Here is a 23,592-nt window from a genome sequence, read left to right on the forward strand (position 1 = left end):
AAGGAGCTGTCACTTTAATCAGTTCTATGGGGACGTTGAACCAGTCACTCAGATAAGAACGATGATGAGGCTGAACAGGTAGCAACCTTTTCCCCTGTCCTTATCAGTCCTCATTTCCACCACCAGAGCATGAAGTCCTCCATTAGAATATCTGAGAGATGAAAGGGCAAAGGGATTGGGGATATCCCCAAGTAAGTTTTGGAGTAGTAAAGAACTCCACGAATCAATATAATTTAGCAGAAACAAAAGCTCTCAGAGGCAAGTGACTTTCCCAAGGGCATATGGCGGTGGTAGGGCAGAAGTTATCACCCACATCTCCAAAACCCAGTGCAGATCTTGCTCCAATGTGAATTCAAGTTGTGCTGTCCACGGGCAAACAAGAAACTTCCCCTCACTGGCACTCTAATTCCTGCCATAAAAGGACAATGTTGGCCTGGATCGGTGTTGCCCAAACCTCAGCCATTTCTAGAGCACCTTTACAATTTTACCAGGTCTGTACCACACATACTATCATCAACTTACTGTATTTTAATTCATCACTTTCATCTAAAATTACTTTACTGTACAAGAAAACCATCGCATTGCAATAAATGGAATTTAAGTATGAATTATCCTAAATAGAAATTACTATGTAAACTTTACTATGCTATTAAATTCCAGGTAGATAATGTTGCCCACCCAAAGCTTTGTTCCTGAGCCCTTTTCTATTGTCCTTGAGAAAGACTGAAACAAATGTTGAAGAGGCGTTAAAGAGTGACACCAAACTGAGAATCTCTCCAGGCAAAGAGAAAGAGAATTTGGAAAAGAACAACCTTCTCACTGTCTCATGCCATTAATAGTGTTCTCCTCAGACATTTGGAAACACTGACATCTAATTTCATGAGAATTCCAAAGCCAGCCAAAGAGTTGGAGGAGGGGTGGAATTGGAAGAATTGAAAAGAAGAAATATTTCTGTCTAAAATGAATTCAATTCCTTTAGTTTCCTTGTTGGCATCTCATGCACAGCAGACATTTGAGTATCATTGCATAGTCAAGATAACCTTTAAGGTTGAAACTTTATTTCCATTGTAGAGATAGAGACACCAAAGCTCAAGTCCAGGAAGATTAAGTAAATTACTCAGGGTCACAGACTGTGGATAGAGTAGCTTCAAACTGAGGTATATTTGATGCCACAGGCCTCTTTTTCTCTCTCTGCAGTTGAATTTTGTCTCCTTTGCAATCTCAATGGTCCTCCAGTGATCCAACCCCTGCTAACTGGATAATGGGAATAACTGGTCGCTGTCCTCATTGGCACATCCTTTCATGTGCCTGCCAGAGTCTGAGCACCTCACCCGGCTCATCCTCCTCTGCAGATTCACATACTCTTCTTTCTCATCCTCATCACATAAATCCCACCCTTGCAACCTTTTATCACTCTCTGATCCTCTCCTTTTAACTGGTTCCAATCCCTCAGCCTCTACTCTTTAAGTGGGATTTCCAGGACTGAAGACAGCCTGCCACAAGATCCTGAAGACAAAGCAGGGTTGAACTGAACCATTACGTGGTGCATTGTGAACAAGTTTCTCACTGACTCCAGCAATAGACAGGTGCCAGCTAGGGATTAAGGGTGATAGAAGGGGGCATATGGGCAACCTTTGAGAAATGAAGATAGTATCACTCAATGAAGCAGTGGCGAGAAAAGTAGTCAGGTAAGATAGCAAGTGCAGAAGTGTGAAAATGGAACTCAAACCCATACAACAAAAGTACTACTGAACACCGAGTTGGCATAAGGCAGATTCCAGGTACAAAGATGCACAGGGTAGAGACACAAAGAAGAATAAAAGATCCTGTACCTCAAGGGAGCCACTGTCTAGCTCTTCCCTGCCCAACACGGGAGCCACTAGCCACACGTGGTTACTTGAGCACTGGAAATGTGGCCAGGCCAAATTGAGATGTGATATAAGTGTCAAATACATTCCATATTTTGAAGACTTAGTCTTCAAATGACAGAAAAACATGTGAACATCACAGTAATCATTTTTACATTGATTACTACTTGAACTAATAATATTATGAACATATTAGGTTAAAATGTTATTAAAATTAATTTCATCTGTGTCTTTTTACTTTTCTTTAAATAAGGCTACTAGAATATCTAAATTTGTAAATGTGGCACACGTCACATTTCTGTTGGAGAACATCAGTCCATTCAGCAAGGTGGGTATGCACCCAACACAAGAAACACGTAAAACTGTAACACATGTTGAACTAGACACAAGTGTCTATCATCAGGAGGTGGGGGGATTCCAAGTTGGGTGAACACATCAATTACTTATTTACACAATTCACTTCGTTTTCACAATATCCATTGGCTGCTGAGCTTTAAAAAACTCTTTTCTCATTAATCTTCTTGTGTGTTCCTAGATCTGAGAATAAACTCTGTATGCAAGGACAACTTAATCTCCCTTTTAAAATTCCCTCAGTACCACCTCCCAGAAGTTACTTCAGTTCTAGGCACACAAGGAATGCCTGCAGAAACCAATGAATTTCGCATGCATTTATCTTGACTCTATTTCCCATGAGCCAATGTCCATATAGGCAAGTATTCAAAGTAGAGAAAAAGCTATTGACCAGAGCATGGAAAGGATAAATAGACACAGACATCATCAAATGGACTTACAGGAGCATTTATTGGCTGCTTACTATACACCAGGCTCTCCATTGCATTCATTAGATATAATACCTGACATAAACCTTAAACCATCCTGTAGGAAAGCTAATCTTGTCCTATTTTACAGATGGGGAAACTGAGGCTCGTAAAAGGTTAGTAACTGCCTAAACACAGTTAATAAGAAGGCAATAGTGAGAGGAGAGATCATGCCCCCTTACTTCAAAGCTCAGGGATATCTCTTTATGGGGCACATCTGCATGAGGATTTCAGCTTCTGCTTTAAATTATATTGTTAACTATAGTACAAGCAATTTGTCTGAACATTTGGAGAAAGAAGTTGTGTAAGTACTTGTATCCTTTCTGTAGGAGGAAACTTCAGCAGGATACAGGTGACATGACTTTGCTCTCTTTTGCATCCAACTGCCGAAAAGTATCCCTCTTTTGGAACTCCAGATTGTGTCTTAGCCTACAGGTTCACACTATTTAGACTCCCAAACCCATAACGTAAGACTTGGAAACCAGCCAGTAAAAGAGGGAGGGAAAGAATACTTTTGCAATTGCTGCAAGAACTTTCCAAGAGCTATTCTTGGAGATGGGAGTGTTGACACCGGGCTCTCAAAAAGAGAACAGGGAAGGATTCTAATATGGAAATACTTTAAACTGTGTGCTTGACAACACACACTAGGTGCCCCCCACCAAAAGAAAGCCACTAGTGAGAGAGGCTCAGAGTAACTGAATATAGGCTGGCTCATGGATGGCTTTGCTAGTGCAATAATCTCATTTAACCAAAGGTGATGTGGGGTTTGCCCACATTGCCAGAGTTCAAATCCCAGCTTGGCTGCATCCTAGTCATATTACTTTGAATAAACGAGGCTCTCCGTACCTCAGCTTCCTCATCAACAAAATAAGCACAATAATAATATCTGCCTCAGAGAGTTGTTACAAAGTCTAATTCGAGTTCTTGCATAGAATGTGTTTTCATCAATATGAGGAGTAGCTATTATTATCATTTTTAATGGCCTATCTCAACAGGTAGCTCAGTTCTAGTATCTTCAACAAAGATAGGGTAAAATGACAGTAATGCTGCTTAAAAAGACACTGTCTTCCCAGCAATGCATGGATATAGTGAGATTTTCTTGTGTCTACATTTAGTGGAGAAAGAAGTAGAACAAGTGGTAGAAATGAGAAAGGCAAACTAAGGCATAAAGAGATTAGAGAAAACAAAAGAAGTTACTAAGAATGTAAACTTTATATAAGATGAGCCCCCCTATTTTCTAGGAAGGTTAAATCACAACCTTCGCCCATCTCTATAACCCTTTTCATTATTTTCTTCCCTTTACACCATACTTTGAAATGATATGTCAATAAGTTCTTACTAAGTAATAATTTAAAAGCTTTAATTTTGTGTGTTATTTGGAGATGGAAGTAACTGCCCAAAAGAGGTCCTGAAATGATTTAAAGTGCTGAGTTACTCTGAGCTGATAAAATTCTACTCTGAAGGATAGTGTGGCAGTATGAATTGTACAAAATGTTCAGTGTGTCCTTTAAGAATTCTGATGCCAACTAAACCATCAAATATCAGACTGGAATGGAGTGTCAGGAACCAGTATATCCAGAGCTATTTCTTGTTACCTGATTTGTCAGAAAGAGCTCAGACACAAAGCTCAGAGTAATTGCAAAGCTGGACAACAATTTTCAGATCGATGGCATTTTGACCCTAACTTGCGACTATTTAACATGCAATCTCAGCATTTAACAAGCTATTTTCTTATAAAGTAATTTTAAATTACATCTCAATGCTTTTTGCAGTTGAAATAAAGATAAACAGAAAATAAACAAAAAGAAATCACGTTGTCATGATAGTTACCTCCAAATATGTTTGTTCATGCCTCATCTATGTGATTAATGTTCAATGGTCAAATAAGAATTTCTTAAACGAAACACCACCACCACCATCCATCACAGTCTAGTCATAAAATGTTCAGTTCCATCATTTGTAAAATGAAGCTAAAAGCGCTTACTCTTGCTGTAAGGTTTGTGGATTAGGCCTACACGTTCCATTTGAGTTCATTCTTCCCCTCACTGGGAACCACCAATAAACAGAAGAAGCAATTGTGGTTGAGACCATAGGCTTTGCAGCCAAACTTTGAAATCTGGATCCCAGCTCTGACATCTTATATCTCTGTGACCCTGAGGAAATGATCTCTTTGAGCCTCAGTTTCCTCATCTAGAAGGCAATACTCATGAGCATATCCACCCAAAAGCATTGTTGTATGGACTTCCACAGATGATGTAAGCTGAGAGATTGGCACACTGTCCAGCAAATAGTGAACAACTGATCCATGTCAGCTACCCTATCATCTTCATTCAGTGAATGAAGCTCTGAAAGGGCCAACATATATCTAATGGATGTCAGTAGATACGTGTTGAATGAAAGCATCTGAGGCATTGTAGTCTTGAGCCCAGGGCAGATAGCCCAGGAGGAAGGAGAAACCCTTGACAAAATTATTCTCCCTTTGAAAACCAAGGGTCACCAGGCTATGTAGTTAAAGCATTAAAAAGCCAACATTCTAGCTTCTCTTTCTTGATCTACCCCACCTAGAGGAGACGGAAGAGGAAATTTCCGCCAACTCCACCCAAGCCTCCTAATGAGCACATAGAAGAGAAGGGAGGTCTCACTTCTTTGTCATTGTCTCATTTTAGCTTCTTCTGGTATTACCCTACTTGGTGAAACCTGAACTAGGATTGTGAGGCCAATTTTATTGCCTAGTTACGGATGTAAAGTGATGCGAAGTGAGTCAACACTGTTGAGAGGATGCAAATGGATTCACAAAGCTAACAATGAACCACAATTCAAAAACCTCAAGCCTGACACCGTCAGATCCTCAGGCTATGGTTGCACATGGGTGGTGCAGACTGTGTCCCAGGCACTGAAGATGACCACCTCGCATAGGCGCACTTCCAGAAAACCAGATGGAGGCAGCTGGGAAGTCTTCTCACTGATCTCATGCGTTAGCATCCTGATGACGCACCACCCTGCAGAGAGTGGAGGGCACCCAGAAATTCACCATCCCACTCACTTTGCTTATCAGTACCCTGTCTTCCCCTTAGTAAAGAAAACAAAAAGAGAACATGACTGCTGAGTTCAGGATGGATGGGCACAGAAATAATTTCATAATGTAGCCTTCTTTCCTTCATCTTTTCAGTAAATATGTACAAAGGACCTAGGTGTCAGTTTACTACATTGCAAAACAAACCTCCCAAAAATTACTGACTTAAAATGATGACCACTTTTTTTTAGTTCTGCAGGTCAGTAATTTTTGTCTGTGTCCTTGAGGGCAAAATTGTGTCTTATACAGCTCTAGATTAGTAGGTATCAAAGGGCCTTGCACATAGTAGGCATTTGATAAATCAAGTTGAATGCATTTAGTAAGTAGAAAAAAATGGATGATGATTTAAGTCTCCTTGGGGCTCAATTTATGAGCAAGAGGTCAATCATATTGACCAATATGATTGCGCTCATCTTAGCAAGTATATGTTCCCTGTTGAATCTCTGCATCTATAAGAATCCCTGGCAAATAGTAGGTGCTATAAACATTTTTAAATGAATTAATGCTCTTTCCAGAATCCAACACTTCTCATTATCCCCTTTTCTGCCGCTCTATCAATGCCACTGTCATCTGTCCCCTTGATGGTTGTATTAGCCTCTTGATTGGAGTCTGAGTCTTTGTCTCTTTATTACCCTCAGCACACCAGTCAGAGGAATCCATAAAAATATAAGTCAAATCATGTCTCTCCTGTGCTTGAATCTTTTCCTTGGCCCCTTTGTAACTCAGACTAAAAGTTGAAGCCTTTACAGTGCCCTACATGGCCCCACGCTTCCTGCCCCACTGTGTCCTCTGCTTCTTCTTGTCTCCCCTCACTCCCTCCTCCCAGCCACACTGGCCTCTTACTGTTCTGTGAGCCCACCAACTGCTCTTCCTCGTGCTTTTAAATTTGTTATTCCAAATGCCTTGAAGGCTCTTCCTTACTTCCTTCAATCTTTTCCTAAATGTCATATTCTCAATGGGGTTTTCCCTGAAAATCATGTTTATAATTTCATTGCAACCTCTTCTTTATCTGCTTTATTTTTCCCTATAGCCCACTTATTTCCATCTAGCTTGCTATATATTTTACTCATTTATTTTGTATATTGCCTGCCTCCCCCAAACTAACACATAAGCTCCCTATGGGCAGGAAGTTTTATTAGTTTGTTTACTGCTAAATCTCCAGCATTTAGAACAGTGTCTGGAACAGAGTAGGTCCTCAGTAAGTAACTATTGGATGAAACCATAACATGCCCTATGAGAAGTGTACATTTTCTCAGCCAACACTGAAACCATGCCATATGACCCAACAATTCTACTTGCAGGTATTTTTACAAGAGAAGTGGAAACTATGTTCACACAACATTGTACATTAATGTTCATAGTAGCATTTTTATAAAGCCATAAAAGGGAAACAATCCAAAAGTCCATCAACTGATGAATGAATAAATAACATGTGGCATATCCATACAATGGAATATCATTCATCCATGAAAAGGAATGAGGTATTACATATGCTGCATTGGATGAACCTGAAAAACATGAGGTTAAGTGAAAGAGGCTGGTCATAAAGGATTACACATTATATGGTTCTATTTATATGAACTGTCCAGAACAGGAAAATCAATAGGGACAGAAAGGAAATTGCTATTATTCAGGGACTTGCTGAAGTATGAAGTGGAGAGTCACTACTAAATGTTATAGAGTTTCTTTTGGATGTGATTACATTTCTCTGGACTTATATAGCAGTGATGGCTTCATAACTTTTTGAATATACTAAACACCCTGACGTGCACATTGAAATGGGTTATTTCTATGGTATGTGAATTATCTCTAACTTTTCTTTTTAAGTTGCAAAGACAAAACGAACAACAAAAAACTTGAATCCAACATTACCCATGTCATCCCAGAGGTCAGATCTCAAGTCTGGGGTCAGCCAGCTACCTAGAGATGAAATCAAGATTTGCACTATTTATTCAAAGAATTATTGCCTCAGTCTCTGTTTTGTCTTAAGCACTGCTTGGTGGAACAAACAAAACAAAAAAAACATAAAGTATGCATTTAATGTCCAGTTCATTTGGAAGACAGACAGCTATAAATACAAATAAATAAAATTGAAGACTCCACCTAAATACCAGAAGAGAGGTGGAAACCAAGAGCACAAGAATACAGAAGGGAATATTATTTATTAGGGATGGTTTCCTGGAGCCAGGCTGTAAAGAAGGTAGGGATTCTGCAAGGACAGGAAAGGAAAGGAGGAGCATTCTGGCACATGGAGCTTGAGAAACAGCATGGAATTCCCCGAAGGACAATGAGGAGTGCAGAGGAGCAGAATTCAGGAGAGACAGGCTGAAGAGATGAGCCGGAGGGTGCTTAGCCCCCTGCTATGCAGGCTGCGTTTTCTCCTGCAGGCAACAGGCATTGGCAGAAGGTTCATGAGCATAGACCTGTTATGATAGAATATGTATTCTGGCAAAGCTAAGCTTCCAGCCTTGTGAACCAAGAGTTGGAGAAGAAAGTCATTGATACTGTTTGGATTTGTGTCCCTATCAACATCTTACACTGAATTGTAATCTCCAGTGTTGGAGGTAAGGAGATATTGTAATCCCAATGTGGGAGGTAACTGGATCATGCGGCTGGATTTTTCATAAATAGTTTAGCACCATCTTTTTTGGTGCTGTTCTCATGATAGTGAGTGAGTTCTCATGAGATCCAGTTGTTTAAAAGTGTGGCACCTCCCTGCCTCCCTCTCTTGCTCCTGCTCTGACCATGTGATGTGCCTGCTCCCCCGTCGCCTTTCACCGTGATTGTGAGTTTCCTGAGGTCTCCCCAGAGCTGAGAAGATGCCAGTATTACACTTCTTGCACAGCCTGTAGAACCATGACCTAATTAAAACTCTTTTTCTAATAAATTACCCAGTCTCAGGTATTTCTCTATAGCAACGCAAGAACAAACTCATATAGTCATGCATGACAAGGAGGGACTGCACAAACACATGAGGTTAATGCAACAGCTTGGGTTCAACCTGTGGCAGTGGGAGGGGCCGGGAATGAATATGTCCCAGAGGCATCCAGAAGGAGGATTTGGTGGCCAACTGGATACCAGGGGGAAAAAAGTCACAGATGCTGCAAAGTATCTCACTTCAGAGGCAAGAGAGTTTTGCTATTTTACTAATTTCTAGAGGGAGCACAGGAGTTGGGAGCAGGTTAGATGGGGGGAAAACTGAGTAACATTTGAGAGACTTTGGCTTTGAGTTGCCATCAGGGAGTTGTCCAGCAGACAGTTGAACAAGGAAGAACTATTAAAGTATTAGCTACATGTAAGAAATATTTTGAGCACATACTACATCCCACAGAATGTTCTCAGCATTTCATATACATTATTCAATTTCATCTTATCAAAAGCCCTTTGAAACAGAGAAAGACAGCCTTCTCTTGCCTGCCTTCTCCTCACCATAGCCTTCTCCCACCTCCTGCCTTCTATACCTGTATCCCCTCCCCACCCGAGCCTTCATCCCACCTCTGCCTCCTCCCCAGCATTGCCTTCTCTCTTTTCCTGTCTTCTCTCCCATCCTTTCCCACTTCTGTCTTCTTCCTTCCACTACTGTCTAAGAGAAAGAATCTTGGATATGAATTTTATATTAACTGAGGCAATTGATACTTCTGAGAACTGAAAGGTAATCTGAAAGACAAGACTTATTTGCCCCATGCTCTTATTTAGCAGACAACCATTACAATGGTCCACCCTTATCCACAGGGGCTGTGTTCCAAGACCTTCAGTGGATTACTGAAACAGTAGATAGCACCAAACCCTATATATACTGTGTTTTTGCCTATACATACACACTTATGATAAAGTTTGATGTATAAATTAGGCACAGTAAGAAATTCACAACGATAACTAATAATAAAGTAGAACAATTGTAACAATATGTCAGCATCACTACTCTCCTGCTTTGGGGCCATTATTAAGTAAAATAAGGGTTATTTTAACAGAAGCACTGCAATATCATAACAGTCGATCTGATATTTTAGACAGCTGCTAAGTGACTGACAGGCAGGGAGCATCTACAGCACTGAGATGCCGGACAAGAGGAGAATTCATGTCCTGATCAGGACAAAGTGGGACAGTGTGAGATTTCATCATGCTACTCAGAAAGGCACCCAATTTAAAACTTATGAATTGTTTATTTCTGGAATTTTCCATTCAATTTACAAGAGTTTTTGAAACTCTGTAAGTAAGGAAATCCTGGAAAGTGATGCTACTGATAGAAAGGACTATTGTAACTGGACACCTCGTTTGTGAGAGGCGCTGTTCTAGGTGCTGAAGGCAGAGCTGTGATGGAAACAGAAACCCTTGCTTTCATGCAGCTTACATTCTAATGAGAGAAGAGTGAGGATAACACATCAGAAAAGGGAGTAAGAGGCAAAAATTCAGCTCAGATTGGAATGGAAGGAGATAGTTTGGGGGAGTTTTGGTGACAGACAAGGGGGAATGGGGTAGCTGCTGTGTCAAGCAGTGAGAAATAACCTATGCATAGTTCAGCCATGAGGCTGAACTCACTAAGGTGAGAACAGAAAGCAAGTTTTCTCTTTCTGACCACTGCCGCCCAAACTACCTCTGTACTATTTCTTCCCTTGGCTCTTCAATGAACTCTCAGACAGTTTCCATGGTTTTTACAATCACTACTTGGTAATAAAATTTCCAATTGCTTTTGGCCACCAGAAAGACCACCACTGCCATTATCCCTTCAATTATTGTGCCTAAGTCAAGACAATGATTCTTCTCTGGGCTTCATTCAGAGTTGAAACTTCTTACCTCTCCCAGGCTCAGGGAAGATGCAGACCTTGGATCCTGTAAGATGCTGTGGATATTTGCTCTATTTTGTGGCCCACCTTGCCTTTCTGCTTTATCTCCCCCCAGAGAGCCAGCCTTGGACCCTGAATATGCCAGAGTTAGGCTTATGGAAAGAAGAATTAGAGGAGAATGTTGAGGCCTAGTCAGTTGGGACTGTCACTATCCAGCCTTGGTGCTCTCCAGACCTGGAGGTAGCAAAGGCTGACAGTTTCTTCCAAGAGATGTTTCGTACCTTTCTCAGAGATTCCCCACCAGGAACTTTAAATTACTTTCTCATACTCACTGTTTTTTCTCCTGGGACCGCCTTTAACTCCAACCCTCAGCCCTGGCATTTGGTGGTCCACTTCACAGAAACACTTTCTTTTTGGTGTTCCATTTCACCTCTGGGAAGACCACATAAGCTTCAGCTCATTTCTGCTCATGAGAGAGACCCCAGCAACTTTTAGTACCACAATTGATGGAAATATTCACCACAAATGTCAGTCCTTTCTCTCTGCTATGCAGCCCCAGTGAAGAAGTCACACTGTTGCTCTTCAGATTTCTCAGGAAAAGTCAGATAACTGTCCACTGGGTTCCCTAAACCCTAGGAGATGCATCTCAAGCTCTTCAAGTGGTCCTTGAAGCCACTCTCACCATGTAGGGGGTGGGGAGGAAATTTCTACAGCACTCCACAACCCTGCCCCACACATGGTCCTGTTAGATCGGCTATTTAAATCCTAAAGCCATAGTCAGCCAGGCTTTTCTGTTAAAGACCTGATAGTAAATTATTTAAGCTTTGCAGGCAAAACAGTCTCTGTGTCAATTCTCAACTCTGCAATTTTTTTAAAAAAGAAAAGAAAAGAGTAATGGGCTATACTTAAGCGAATGGGCGTGGCTGTGTTCCAGTATAACTTTATTTACAAAAACAGCTAGCAGGCAGGATTCCGCCTGTGGGCTCCAGTTTGACTCTCTAAAGGGAGGTGATGACCCAGTATTCTGATTTCAGCCTTCCCATTGCAAGGCCCGTCAGGATGGGGTAGCACTTCCCTTGGAAGATGGAGGTTCTTTCTTTATTGGTTTTTCTTGCTGAAGTCAGACAGACAGAAATGGTCTCATTTTTAACATCCTATTATACACACACCGAGAGCGAGAGAGAGAGAAGGAGAGAGAGAGAGAGAGAAAGAGAGAGAGGAGAAAGAAAAACGACAGAAACAAAGAAAGAGACTGGTAAAGACATTTAGAAAAACCTTGCCGCGTGTTAAGAATGAAATTCCCTATAGCATTTCTGAGATGATTGGTCGTGCAGATAGCTTGACTGTGACAAGTAGTGGGAGGAGACCAGCATAGCCCAATTTTATCTGAGATGTGACAGATTCTCTTTTCCTCATTCTATAGTTGGAAAAAAAAAAACTAGTACCATAGAGATCAAATAACCGGCCTTTGGTCCCACAGCTAGTAAGAGACAGAACCAGGATTCAATTACAGTTTTCCACGACCACCAAATGCTATGTAGATTTTTCTTAGGTAGACTATTGTACTTGTTTTCTATTACTGCTGTAACGAATCATCACAAATTTAGTTGCTTAAAGCAACATAAATTTATTAAACCACACTTTTGGAAGTCAGAAGTCCAAATGGGTTTCACTGGGCTAAAATCAAGATGAGATGTCAGCAGGGCTTTATTCCTTCTAGAGACTCTAGGGAAAAATCCGTTTTATTTCCTTGCCTTTCCAGTTCCTAGAGGCCACCTGCATTCCTTAGATTATAGCACTTTTCTCCATCTTCAAAACTAACAGTGTAGCATCTCCTGTGACGGTTAATACTGAGTGTCAACTTGATTGGATTGAAGGATGCAAAGTACTGATCCTGGGTGTGTCTGTGAGGGTGTTGCCAAAGAGGATTAACATTTGAGTCAGTGGGTGGGAGAAGGCAGACCCACCCTTAATCTAGTGGCCACAATCTAATCAGCCGCCGGTGAATACAAAGCAAGCAGAAAAACATGAAAGGGTGAGACTGGCCTAGCCTCTCAGCCTACATCTTTCTCCCATGCTTGATGCTTCCTGCCCTCAAACATCAGACTCCAAGTTCTTCAGTTTTGAGACTTGGACTGACTGTCCTTCTTCCTCAAGCTTGCAGATAGCCTATTGTGGAACTTTGCGATCATGTGAGTTAATACTTGATAAACTCCCATATATATATTCCATCAGTTCTGTCCCTCTAGGGAACCCTAATATATCTCCTGACCTCTCTTGTCCCTCTGTTGCCATTGTTATAAATGTCACTTTCTGTCTGACTCTAAGTCTTTTGCCTTCCTCTTCTAAGGATGTTGTGTTTACATTGAACCCAACCAGATAAGCCACAATCATCTTCGCATTTGAAAATCATTGAATTAATTATATCCATGAAGTCTCTTTTGCCATGTGAAGTAACATATTCATAGATTCTGGGAATTAAGACATAGACATCTTTGAAAGGGGGAGAGCATTGCTCCACCTACTACAATTATTGATTACAATACAAAAGATGAATGTGGTCTTTCAGAAAGAATGCTTAAAGCTAAAAGGGAATCAAGATGAAAAAAAAGAACTTAAAGAAAGCATCTAAAAGTAGGGCCAGTGGAGGAAAACTGAGAAATTGCAAAGAGCTAGGAGAAGAATTGCATAAAAGTGCTTCCCAAAAGCCCCAGAGGAGAGAATTTCAAAATTCTTGAGTCACAAAGTCAAATGCTCTGAACTTGAAAGAGGACAGAAGAACACGATCTCAGGCAGGAGACCACCAGCAGCCTTAGCAAGGGGAAGATTTGGACTGCATGGGTGGTGGCAGCATGGAGGCACACTGCACAGCCTGGCCCAGCCCAGAACCTCTCTCCTAGCCCAGGCCGTCTGTTCACAGGAAGCATCAGTACTACCTTTTACCTCGGCCAACCCATCCATATTGTGAACTCAGCTTATTGGAACACAAAGAACATTTGGCTGTCGTTTGGATATAATTTGAAAAGTCAGGAGTTGGCCTTTGGAAAAGCTGCTTCAGACAGCAAGAATATTTTAGTGTAAGGAGAAATATATTCATCTGATGAAAGGTGTGGGAACCAGGAGTGGGAAGGGAGCAAGACACGTTTGGTACCACCTGGAGTCTCAGCATCCGTTTCATTTTATATGTCATCACCATCATTTTTTTGACACCAGCAGCAAGACTGTTCAATGAATATTTAATCATGGTGGGGTTCTCTCCTTTCCTATTCCTTCAGTCCCCTAGCTATAGCCTTTCTAAAGTAATAACCTTGCTCATCAAACGCCAAAACTGGCACTTCCCCATCCTCATGCTGGTACCGTGGCGTAGACTATTTGTGGGTTCTGAGCGACAGGTGGCTGGTAAAGTAGCAACAGAACAGCTCCCAGAGACACCAATTGATGGAGGCTTAGATTACCCCAGGGAGGATCATGAAACTGCAGAAGCCGTCTGGCAGGGCTCTCAAGGCACCTGTATGCTGAGCCTGCTGCCAATATCTCCGTCTCAATTAGGCTCACGCGCAGTGATTTCCCTGCTGTACTCACTGACTCACACAAAATCTCAGGGAAGAGCACAAGCACCAACCAAGTGATGCTGGAGAGAGGAGGGAAGTTTGGAAGATTACTGAAGAAATCTTTCCTCTACCTCCATGTGGTGAAAGAGGGAGGAATGCAACACACCTCTCCATAGAAGAAAGCCAGGAGGATGATCAACAATTCACAGGTGATCTTGATAGCCCTTACCATGTGGCACACCCACCCTGTGACATTGGGCTACTTGGATCCCAATTTTAGGTGTGTGGAAATTGAAGCTTAAAGTGGTTAAGTAAGTCCCTGAGGTCCCAAGGATGATGAGTGCCAGCATCAAGGTGCAAGCCATGTCTGTCTGCCTCTAGGGCTGGTGTGGATGCTCACTACAGTTCGTTGCTTATTGCAGAGTCAAAGTTCAAGGTCCTTAAGCACATGAACTGTGTCTTGTCTTGCTCTTTTTGTATCCATCACCTCCTCACTCTCACCTATGATGCAAGCTCAGGACCAAGCACAATGGGTAAGTTTCTTCTCCACTGTCAACCACCAGTGTTTTATCTGGAAAGTGGGGTAAAAACACCCACCACTTGGCTCCATAAATGCCATTCCATCTCCATGATGAAGACAAACTCCAGAGATAGAGCATTTATGCAACTGAGTATTGAGTGAGTACATGCTATGTGTACTAGGCAGTAAGTGGTAGGCGATTAAGGAGATGTAGATTAGAGGCTCAGTATGACAGACATGCAGCAGTGGGTGTTAATTACTACTAAGTGTTCTTACTGTGCTTGGTAAGTGTGTTGCATGCATTATCTCATTTAATAGGCATGTGTGCGTGTGTGTGTGCGTGTGTATGCAAGGAGGAATTGAGGTGGGCACATTCCTGGCTGGGCAAACAGCAGGAGCAAAGGTACTGAAATAGAAATATGCAATGCACATAGAAGAAACGAATTAAGTTCAGAATATTCTTTAATTTATTTGCTTAACAAATATTTGTTGACATCCTCTATGTGCTAGGCACTGTGATAAGCAGAGGAGAAAGAGGAGTGGACCAGATATGGTCCAGAGTGACACTGATAACAAATACGAACAGCGATACCATGATAACTGTGATAAAACTACAAAGTTAAAAAGCAGGAACACAAGATTACTGAACTTCAGGAGGCTAACCTTGTCTGGAAGGTCATGGAAAGCTTCCCTGATATAGCATCAGCAAGAACAACAGAGAGTAGAAAGGTAGGGTCCTTCCCTTCTGGATACAGGGTAGATTTTAATTTAACAGTGAGCTTCTGAGGGAGTCAAGTCTTGATATGAATCCACCATAGCACTGGGGTGGAATCAAAAGAAGGAACTAGCCTGCAGCCTCATTTAGGACCAGGAGACATGGCATTAGTCAAATGAGACTCAAAGCAGGATTGAAACTGGGGATCCCAGGCAAAAGCTAGGAGCACGGACCTCCCAGGAGGGTGTCAGGTTCACCAGAATAAGCATTGTGCATTTGGATAGTTCCAGTACCTTTTCCAGGCACTTTATCCACATGGATGTTTAAAAAGAATTATCTCACCTGAGACTCACAACAAGCATAGGGAAGCGGGAATGGGAACAAACATCCTCACCTGACCCAGAAGGGAACTGGAAGGAGGACTTGTCTGAAGGCTCTTGGCTCCTGCGATTAGACGTGGGACTTCCCATTCTCAACCAAGTCCCTATGCACACAGCATGGTCACCAGGTAAGACCGTGTTGAGCCTCAGCTGCTACTTATTTTTCAATTAATAATAATCATATAAAGAATACTTGCATAGTGTTTTATTTTTATTTTCACAGCATTTTCCTTTTTACCATCTCATTGGAGCATCTCATCAACCTTGCTAAAAGGACAACAAACTACAACAAAAACCCACAAGGCTTAGAGATATTTGCCCAGAGCCATGCAGGTGAAAATATGGAAGAAACAAAACGCCAATTTAGGTCTCCTCTGTAGTATCCTTTGATCTTTCTGATACTCCACATCACACCACCCACCAATTCATTTATTCAAGAAATGTTTGCTGAGCAACTTTCATGGGCCAAGCCCTGTTCCAGCTACTGCAGATGCAATTCTCATAAAGAATTCACAGAGAACAAGTAACCTGATACCTTACAGAATGTATAGCCAGAGTAGTGGCAAGGTACAAAGGGGTACATAGAGGAAGAGGCAAAAGAGCTTCTTGCCTTATGGGGTAGAGGGAAATGGGGAGGCTTCATGCAGGGACTGCCATTTGAGCTCAGATGTGGTGGATAGGTAGGAGTTTTCCAGGGCAAGAAAGCAGGCAAAGATCTGAGACAGAGGAAGTGGCATATTGAAGGGCACAGGCATGACCAGGTCTGACTCTTCCAGGGAATATGGCTGGAGTGAATACAGGAGAGATGAGAGAGAAGGCTGGAATGGAAGGAGAGGACTTAATACCAGAAATTAAGAGCAGCCAGGGAGGTGTTTTCAGCAAGGGAGAGGCACATTCAGATTTTTGGTTTGGGGAAACCAGCCATGCTGAATTTAGAATAAAAAGTGAAAAAAGAGCCTGAAGATGGGGAAATAGGTAAATTATGAGAGTGGCAGTGTGGGAGAAGGAATATTGCATCTGGGAGAAATCTGGGAATACAATTGGAAGATTTAGTCACTTGGATGAGAATATGAGAGAGAAGGTAAAGGATGACATGAAGCCATCTACCCTGAGGGGCCAAGAAAATGGTACAGCCATCCAGAGAAGCCCTCTTTCCTAACACAGGCTCATGCATACACACCACACACACACACACACACACACACACACACACACAAAGGCAAGAGAGGCTAGGTGCAGTGGCTCACACCTGTCATCAGAAAACTTTGGGAGAGTGAGTTCAGGAGTTTGAGACCAGCCTGAGCAACATGATGAGACACTATTGCTACAAAAATTTAAAACTTAGCTGTTTGTGGTGGTGTGCACCTGTAGTCCCAGCTACTTGGGAGGCTAAGGTGGGAGGATAGCTTGAGCCCAGTAGTTCGAGGCTACAGTGAGCTATGATGACACCACTGTACTCCAGTCTGGGCAACAGAGTGAGAACCCATCTCTAAAAAAATTTTTTTTAAAAAAAGACAAGAGAAATGGAAGCACATTAGCATGTTAGCAGTCTTTATCCTTGTATCACAAAATGCTTGCCAGAATTTTCTTTTTAATTTTTTTTTTATCTTAGGGGGAGTTATTGTCCAGGTTGGTCTCAAACTCCTGGCCTCAGGCAATCCTCACGTCTCATAGAATTTTCCAAATGTTCTGTATGTATTATATCATGCTCAGAGAAGGTAACATTTTGAAATTACTAATAATGATAACAGTTACACTTTCTAACTACTACATTCTCATATTTTTATGAAGTAAAAACACAATTATCCCCATTTTACAGAGAAAAGCTGATGTTCAGAAAAGTGAAGTGATCTCTGCAGGGACACATATCTATTAAGTGACTGAATCATGAGTCGACTCAGATCTGTTTGATTCCAGAAGCTAAGGCCTGACTGAACACCTGACATTGTCGTGAATTAAAATATATATAAATATATATATATATAGAGAGAGAGAGATTTCAAGGAGAAGTGCTCATTAAGTTTAGTCCTGTGAGTCATAAGTTTGAGCACTGAAGAGATGACTGGGGATGTCTCTTGAACAGGCTAAACATTGACTGGAGGCTGAGGAGCTCCTCATTGTGTTGATTTGAGAATTGTCCAGAGATGGTCAATGAAACAACAGCAATAGAGGAGACCATCTGGGGGTAGTTTAGAAATTGTGAATAGAAGGAAATTGCCAAAGATCACTCAGTAAGGAAAGAGGAGTCACAGGAGAGATGTAGGTAACCTGGAAACTGAGGGAGAGAGGACTTTGAGATCACTGAGCATGATCAACTGGCATAAAATGGCCTTTAGGCAGAGTCTTATGATGAGTTTGACATAAGAATATTTATAGCATAAACTAGACTGAAAACAGTCAAGGTAGGAAGTACAAAATGTCCTTTCAGGAATGGAATTGACAAGGAATTGGTGAGGGAAAGATTATAGTTCAAAATGATGGAGACAGGGGAAGGGATTTTCCCATTGCAGAAGGCTTGACTCCACTTTTAGGCTGAATGGAAGGAGTGGGAGGGACAGAGGAGTCAGGATAGAGAGAAAACAACCCAAAGAACAAGCTCCTCGAGGAAATGGAAAGGGGTGCCACACACAGGTGAGCACTTGCTCTAAAGTGCTCCTCAAAGTTAACAGTACAGTTAGAGACACTACTGCGGCAAAACAAACCACACCATGTGCAAAATGTAAAGTAAAACAACCACCATCTTATGCACACTGCTTCTGTGGGTCAGAAATTGGACAGAGCATAGTGGGGATGGCTTGTCTCTGCTCAACGGTGTCTGGGGTCTCATTTAGAAAGACAAATAGCTACGGATGACTCAAATGTCAGGGGGCTGGAATCACCCATGGTCTTTCACTCATGTGTCTGATGCCTGGGCTGGGATGATTTTAAGGCTGGGCTCAGCAGGGTCAGTTCTTGGAGCACTCATGCATGGCCTGTCCATATGCCTTGGGCCTCCTACAGCATGGCAGCAGCACTTTGAGAGGAAGCAATAATACTCATAGTATCATCACTCCTGTTTCGCTGAAGAGTCCTAAACCTCAGGAAGTTCATGTCACTTGTTCAGTGTCATAGAGCTTTACAGTGTGCTCTCAATTTTGCTTAAAAAATACATTCAGGGATGCCCAAGATGGCCAAATAGGAACAGCTCCAGCCTCCAACTCCCAGCATGAGTGACACAGAAGATGGGTGATTTCTGCATTTTCAACCTAGGTTCCGGGTTCATCTCACTGGGGTGTGTCAGACAGTCAGAGCTGGTCAGTGGGTGCAGCCCAATCAGTGAGAGCTGAAGGAGGGTGAGGCATTGCCTCACCTAGGAAGCACAAGAGGAAGGGAATTCCTTTTCGTAGCCAAGGAAAACTGAGACACACAACACCTGGAAGATCAGGTAACTCCCACCCTAATACTGCGCTTTACCAAGGATCTTAGCAAATGGCACACCAGGAGATTATATCCCACACCTGGCCCAGAGGGTCCCACGTCCATGGAGCCTCCCTCATTGCTAGCACAGCAGTCTGAGATCTAACTGCAAGGTGGCAGTGAGGCTGGGGGAGGGGCGCCTGCCATTGCTGAGGCTTAAGTAGGTAAACAAAGCTGCTGGGAAGCTTAAACTGGGTGGAGCCCAATGCAGCTCAAGGAGGCCTGCCTGCCTCTGTAGACTCCACCTCTGGCAACAGGGCATAGCTAAACAAAAAGCAGCAGAAACCTCTGCAGTTTTGAAGAGAGCAGTGGTTCTCCCAGCATGGAGGTTGAGATCTGAGAACGGACAGACTTCCTGCTCAAGTGGGTCCCTGACCCCCCAGTGTAGCCTAACTGGGAGACATCCCCCACTAGGTGCAGACTGACACCTCACATCTCACACAGCTGGATACACCTCTGAGACAAAGCTTCCAGAGCAAGAATCAGACAGCAACACTTGCTGTTCAGCAATACTCTATCTTCTGCAGCCTCCGCTGCTGATACCCAGGCAAACAGAGTCTGGAGTAGACCTCAAGCAAACTCCAACAGACCTGCAGCTGAGGGTCCTGACTGTTAGAAGAAAAACTAACAAACAGAAAGGACACCCACACCAAAACCCCATCAGTACGTCACCATCATCAAAGACCAAAGGCAGATAAAACCACGAAGATGGGGGAAAAGCAGGGCAGAAAAGCTGGAAATTCAAAAAATCAGAGCACATCTCCCCCTCCAAAGGAACACAGCTCATCACCAGCAACGGAACACAGCTGTACAGAGAATGACTTTGACGAGTTGAGAGAAGAAGGGTTCAGTTGATCAAACTTCTCAGAGCTAAAGGAGGAACTATGTAACCAGCGCAAAGAAACTAAAAACCTTGAAAAAAGATTGGAAGAATAGATAACTAGAACAACCAATGCAGAGAAGTTCATAAACGAACTGATAGAAATGAAAACCATGACACAAGAACTACGTGACAAATGCACAAGCTTCAGTAACCAACTCGATCAACTGGAAGAAAGAGTATCAGTGATTGAAGATCAAACAAATGAAGTGAGAAGAGAAGTTTAGAGAAAAAAGAGTAAAAAGAAATGAACAAACCCTCCAAGAAATATGGGATTATGTGAAAAGACCAAATCTATGTCTGATTGGTGTACCTGAAAGTGATGGGGAAAATGGAACCACGTTGGAAAACACTCTGCAGGATATCATCCAGAAGAACTTCCCTAACCTAGCAACGCAAACCAACATTAAAATTCAGGAAATACAGAGAATGCCACAGAGATACTCCTCGAGAAGAGCAAATCCAAGACACATCACTGTCGGATTCACTAAAGTTGAAATGAAGGAAAAAATGTTAAGGGCAGCCAGAGAGAAAGGCTGGGTTACCCACAAAGGGAAGCCCATCAGACTAACAGCAGATCTCTTGGCAGAAACTCTACAAGCCAGAAGAGAGTGGGGGCCAATATTCAACATTCTTAAAGAAAAGAATTTTCAACCCAGAATTTCATATCCAGCCAAACCAAGTTTCATAAGTGAAGGAGAAATAAAATCCTTTACAGACAAGCAAATGCTTAGAGATTTTGTCACTACCAGGCCTGCCCTACAAGAGATCCTGAAGGAAGCACTAAACATGGAAAGGAAAAACTGGTACGAGCCATTGCAAAAACATGCCAAAATGTGAAGACCATCGAAGCTAGGAAGAAATTGCATCAACCAATGAGCAAAATAACCAGCTAATATCATAATGACAGGATCAGGTTCACACATAACAATATTAACCTTAAATGTAAATGGACTAAATGCTCCAATTAAAAGACACAGATTGGCAAATTGTATAAAGAGTCAAGATCCATCAGTTTGCTGTATTCAGGAGACCCATCTCACATGCAGAGACACACACAGGCTCAAAACAAAGGATGGAGGAAGATCTACCAAGCAACTGGAAAACAAAAACAGGCGGGGGTTGCAATCCCAGTCTCTGATAAAACAGACTTTAAACCAACAAAGATCTAAAGAGACAAAAAAGGTCATTACATAATGGTAAAGGGATCAATTCAACAAGAAGAGCTAACTATCCTAAATATATATGCACCTGATACAGGAGCACCCAGATTCATAAAACAAGTCCTTAGAGACTTAAAAAGAGATTTAGACTCCCACACAATAATAACAGGAGACTTTAACACCCCACTGTCAACATTAGACAGATCAATAAGACAGAAAGTTAACAAGGATATCCAGGAATTGAACTCAACTCTGCACCAAGCAGACCTAATAGACATCTACAGAACTCTCCACCCCAAATCAACAGAATATACATTCTTCTCAGCACCACATTGCACTTATTCCAAAGTTGACCACATAGTTGGAAGGATAGCATGCCTCAGCAAATGTAAAAGAACAGAAATTGTAACAAACTGTCTCTCAGACCACAGTGCAATCAAACTAGAACTCAGGACTAAGAAACTCAATCAAAACTGCTCAACTACATGGAACCTGAACAACCTGCTCCTGAATGACTACTGGATATATAACGAAATGAAGGCAGAAATAAAGATGTTCTCTGAAACCAATGAGAACAAAGACACAACATACCAGAATCTCTGGGACACATTTAAAGCAGTGTGTAGCGGGAAATTTATAGCACTAAATGCCCACAAGAGAAAGCAGGAAAGATCTAAAATTGACACCCTAAAATCACAATTAAAAGAACTAGAGAAGCAAGAGCAAACACATTCAAAAGCTAGCAGAAAGCAAGAAATAACTAAGATCAGAGCAGAACAGGAGATAGAGACACAAAAAAACCTTCAAAAAATCAATGAATCCAGGAGCTGGCTTTTTGAAAAGATCAACAAAATTGATACACTGCGAGCAAGACTAATAAAGAAGAAAAGAGAGAAGAATCAAATAGATGCAATAAAAATGATAAAGGGGATATCACCACCGACCCCACAGAAATACAAACTACCATCAGAGAATACTATAAACACCTCTACACAAATAAACTAGAAAATCTAGAAGAAATGGACAAATTCCTGGACACATACACTCTCCCAAGTCTAAACCAGGAAGAAGTTGAATCCCTGAATAGACCAATAGCAGGCTCTGAAATTGAGGCAATAATTAATAGCCTACCAACCAAAGAAAGTCCAGGACCAGACAGATTCACAGCCCAATTCTACCAGAGGTACAGGAGGAGCTGGTACCATTCCTTCTGAAACTATTCCAATCAATAGAAAAAGAGGGAATCCTCCCTAACTCTTTTTATGAGGCCAACATCATCCTGATACCAAAGCCTGGCAGAGACACAACAAGAAAAGAGAATTTAGACCAATATCCCTGATGAACATTGATGCAAAAATCCTCAATAAAATACTGGCAAACCGAATCCAGTAGCACATCAAAAAGCTTATCCACCATGATCAAGTGGGCTTCATCCCTGGGATGCAAGGCTGGTTCAACATATGCAAATGAACAAATGTAATCCAGTATATAAACAGAACCAAAGACAAAAACCACATGATTATCTCAATAGATGTAGAAAAGTCCTTAGACAAAATTCAACAGACCTTCATGCTAAAATCTCTCAATAAATTCGGTATTGATGGAACGTATCTCAAAATAATAAGAGCTATTTATGACAAACCCACAGCCAATATCATACTGAATGGGCAAAAACTGGAAGCATTCCCTTTGAAAACTGGCACAAGGCAGGGATGCCCTCTCTCACCACTCCTGTTCAACATAGTGCTGGAAGTTCTGGCTAGGGCAATCAGGCAAGAGAAAGAAATCAAGGGTATTCAATTAGGAAAAGAAGAAGTCAAACTGTCCCTCTTTGCAGATGACATGATTGTATATTTAGAAAACCCCATCATCTCAGTCCAAAATCTCCTTAAGCTGATAAGCAACTTCAGCACAGTCTCAGAATACAAAATCAATGTGCAAAAATCACAAGCATTCTTATACACCAATAACAGACAGAGAGCCAAATCATGAATGAACTCCCATTCACAATTGCTTCAAAGAGAATAAAATACCTAGGAATCCAACTTACAAGGGATGTGAAGGACCTCTTCAAGAACTATAAACCACTGCTTAGTGAAATAAAAGAGGACACAAACAAATGGAAGAACATACCATGCTCATGGATAGGAAGAATCAATATTGTGAAAATGGTCATACCGCCCAAGGTAATTTATAGATTCAATACCATCCCCATTAAGCTACTAATGACTTTCTTCACAGAATTGGAAAAAACTGCTTTAAAGTTCATACGGAACCAAAAAAGACCCCGTATTGCCAAGACAATCCTAAGCCAAAAGAATAAAGCTGGAGACATCAAGCTACCTGACTTCAAACTATACTACAAGGCTACAGTAACCAAAACA

Source organism: Chlorocebus sabaeus, chromosome 8, assembly GCF_047675955.1.
Source record: "Chlorocebus sabaeus isolate Y175 chromosome 8, mChlSab1.0.hap1, whole genome shotgun sequence".
NCBI classification, from domain to species: domain Eukaryota; kingdom Metazoa; phylum Chordata; class Mammalia; order Primates; family Cercopithecidae; genus Chlorocebus; species Chlorocebus sabaeus.